Consider the following 3841-nt stretch of genomic DNA (forward strand, 5'->3'; position numbering starts at 1 on the left):
ACCCAGTCCCCGAGCAGGAGCTTCTATGGGGTTGATTCCCAGGGAGGAGCCAGAGGGAAGGGGTGTGGCTGAGGCAGGGATGGCACCCTGAGACTCAGCGTCAGAGGCCTGCAGATATTCAGGGGAGCCCCCACGACAGAGGGACTGGTGGAAAGGTGGGTAGCTACCTCTGGGCCTCCCATTCCCAGCCACCAAAAAGACCAGCTCCCCTTTAATTGGCGCTGCCCCTGAGCCTTGTATGACATTTCGTTAGTCCACAGGGTGCACAACCAGCAGAAGCTGGGAAGCCACTGGTTATCCAGAAAGGGCCCAGGAGGTGACAGTGCCTGGCAGTGGTCCGCCCCCCACGTTGCCAGTCCCAGAACTCCACTTTGTCCCAACACCCTCATCAGAACCTGATCTGCTGGCACACTGATCTTGGATTTCTAGCCTCCAGAACTGGGAGAAATCAATTTCTTTTGTGGATAAGCAACCGCCAGAGCAGAGATGCAAAGTAGAATTCAAAAAGAAAATAACTTACAATAAAATAAGGTGTATTTCAACAGGCAAGCACTCCGCAGGACCATATTTGTAAGAAATAAGTAAGAACGTCCCAGGAGCGAGGGTGCAGACCCAGAGCCCTTGTGAATCTGGAGGCCCCCAGGGCAGGGCCACGCAGCTTTGCCGTGTGGAGACTCGGATTCCGTGAGTGGTGTGGGCATTGCTCGTGTCATCTTCTATGACGGTGAACGACTTTTCCAAAAGTTCTGAACAAAACCAAGCAGGGTTATTCATTCCCTTGATATACTCAGTAGTCGCTTTCCTGGAAAATACAATGTATTTTTTAAATGCTTTGGGTTTACAGATAAAAGAGAAGTAGCTTTTAGCTCAGATCATTCTGAACAGTGTCCTCACCTGTGACAACATTCAGCGAGATGCTCAAAACTCATGCCGCTCGCAAGAACGGACAGTCCCACGCACCGCGGGGTGTTCACCGGAGCTGGCCAGGACATCTGCAGGTATGAAAGGGCAAAGCTCTCTGAGTCACCGCACCTGCTGACGATGGGCTCCTCCAAAGGGCTTCACCACCCCCGCTGAGAACCGCAGATACAAGCAAACTCTGATGTTCTCATTCCCCTTTCCCGGGATGGAGCCCGAGAGGAATCCTACAGGAGACCTTTTGGCACAAGGTGTTTCTACCCAATAAAAAGAGACACCAGTGCCTTAACAGTAGATCTCTCTGCCTGGGATCACCCTGTGAAGAGATGCTGTCCGGGGGTCTGCCACCACAGGCTAGTTTGAGGACAGCCGGCCTGAGGAAGGGGCCAGTGCACAGAGGAGAACAGAGCGGAAAGGTGGAGTGAAAGGGGATACCCGAGATAACATAAAGTGAGCCCCTGAATGCCAGGCTTGGAACTGCTCTGGCTCCATTCTTTGATATGGTAAGTAACTGTGAAAGCTGAGTTATCTGTTATGACCAAAAAGCTTCTTCCTCATAAAAATATGCTTATTCTTGGGGTGCCTGGGTGGCTTGATGGTTAAGTCTCTGCCTTCAGCTCAGGTCATGATCCCCAGGTCCTGGGATTAAGACCCCCAGAGCCCCAGGAGCCCCAGGAGCCTAGAAGGGCTCTGGCTCAGAGGGAAGTCTGCTTCTCTCTCTGCCCCTCACCCCTACTCCTGCAAGCACATGCGCACTCTTTCTGTCTGGCCTTCTCTCAAATAAATAAATAAATAAATACATCTTAAAAAAAAAAAAAAGTGTTCCTATTCTGGTTGCTTCGAGACTCCGCTTCTGGGCTTTGGGCAGAGCATGTACCTCCTTTCTTGGCCTTTCCTTGAAGCATGGTGATTAAGGAAGTTTCTGGGCTCACATTCCAGCTCTGCTTTTACAGGCTGGGACAGGCAGGTCACGTCATCATTTGAAGTCTCTTTTCCTTCTCTGTAAAATAGGGATAATCATGGTTTTTCTAACTCCGGGGACGTAGGGATGAAATTAAATGAGTTAACGGAGGAAAAGCATTTCAAACTGCCTAACATGTCACTCATGCTGAGTAGGTGTTAGCAATGATTAGTCTGTTTAGTTTTTGTTTTTGTCCAATTTCGTTTTTGTTTAGTGTTTTGGGCCACTAGTGGCAGAAATTCAGTTCCAACTAAATTAAGCAAAAAAGGAAAAGTTACAGATAGCAGAGGGCATGAGATGGGTTCCAGGACCAGGAGGAGATAGATGTTGAATCGAGGCCCCAAGGGTGGGAGGCGGTTTTTCCAGAAAGCAGTTCACAGACTGTGGCTGTCCCTAAGAATCACCCAGAGGGTATTTAAAAGTCTGGAGGCCCAGGCTGCACCCAGACAGACTCCATACAGGTTCCTGGGGCTGGCCCCAGCCCTTGGTGGTGTCAGGCTCCTTGGGTGACTCCAGCGTGCAGCCCACGCTGAGAACCACTGCGTAGACCTCTCTTTATCAGACTCTCATCATTGCTCCTCTCTGCCTGGTTCCATCCTACAGGAAGCTCTTCCTACCCCCCCATCAGATGTCTACGCTCCCATAATAATCTCAGTAGGAAAAATAAGTCATTAACAAAGCTTCTTTCTTTCAGCATCCGCATGTCAATGGATCTGTCCTGCTTGGGTCTGTCTCCTGCTCCACCTTCTTATTCTGATCACCCACCTGTTGCGGAGGGTTGAGGTACCAAGTCACCCCAGTGACGAGGAATCTTGATGGACAATACACCAAAACCCTTGGGATGAAAGCTAGCAAGTCCCTCAGAGGTTTAAGAGGACTGAACGGGGGAAAAAATCTTATATCTCATCTAATTACCTAAAACTAGTTATGCTTCATCTGGTTTGATAGAATTCATTGTCAGCATGTTTTGCTTCAGCCATTTTCCCTAATGGATAAGATCCGGGCTTGATGGGGTCTTTCCTTCAGGTCTCTGAGCCACTGTGACAGGTTATTGCTTGGCTGGGATGATACCTGGCCTGTCTCTTGGCTGCCTGATCGCTGCTTATTCACAGACTCTTGTCACGCCCACAGATACTGAGCTCATAGGTTACGCTCTTGAAATCACACCTGTAGCTACTGACTACGCAAAATTCCGATTCAAACTGAAATCCAAGTTTCCATGGCTTCCAACTTTTGACTTCTCACCTCCTTTACTTGCTTGTCTTGGGGCTGAGGAGCTCTCCGTGAGAAGGCACGTGTTTTTGAACCGACAGATGACGAGAAGGACACACGGGAGCCTCTCTTGCCCTTATGCCCTTGTTCTGAGTAGTTCTCACCAAATTCCCTTTTCTAAACTGGACATCACTGAGAACAGGAAAACACATTCCCAATGTTCCTTCCAGAAGGTGGAGAATTTTTTCGATCAGTTTGGGTAAAGTGTATTTGAAGAGAGAAACCACACTAAATACCTGTGCATAATTACCGTAATTACCAACATAACCAAACAGCCCCGGCGGGGTGTGGGGGGAGAGGGGCTGTCTGCATTCCCAAGGGCTCCGGAGGCTGTGCGCGGCCCTACCTGTCACGTTTTCTGAATTCAGCTTTCCTTCAGGTTTCACAAGGTTCTGGGTGACACCCTGAACTGTTCATTTCGATGGCTGTTTCCCAACCCGCGGAAGGCCTTGCTGCAAAAAGGACAGATGGACGATGGGGAAGTGGCTGCAATGTGGATGCAGGGGTGCGGGGGTCGGGGGGGGGGGGCGGAGGGCCTCTGCCATTGTGTGCGCTGCCTCTGGGGGCTGTTCTTATAAAGGAAAGCTTGATTTCTTGGTTATTAAGTAGATACCTCCCTGCGTATTAAGTAGTTGCGGATCACAGAACCATTCTCTTCTTGTTTTGTTCACGCTTTGCATAGTTTCAGAT

At 49.6% G+C, this 3841-nt stretch overlaps 1 long non-coding RNA gene across 1 annotated transcript; it reads right to left on the reverse strand.

Annotated features, from left to right (window-relative positions):
* Window positions 1-429: 429 nt before the first annotated feature.
* LOC116868432 lies at window positions 430-3598 on the reverse strand. The gene is made up of 3 exons (XR_004382827.1): window positions 3498-3598; window positions 1796-1918; window positions 430-802 (listed from the first exon to the last, which is right to left on the reverse strand). It is a non-coding gene; the product is annotated as an uncharacterized LOC116868432 (long non-coding RNA).
* Window positions 3599-3841: the final 243 nt, after the last annotated feature.

The sequence above is a fragment of the Lontra canadensis genome, unplaced genomic scaffold, assembly GCF_010015895.1.
Source record: "Lontra canadensis isolate GAN:19392208 unplaced genomic scaffold, GSC_riverotter_1.0 scaffold15, whole genome shotgun sequence".
Classification (NCBI taxonomy): Eukaryota; Metazoa; Chordata; class Mammalia; order Carnivora; family Mustelidae; genus Lontra; species Lontra canadensis.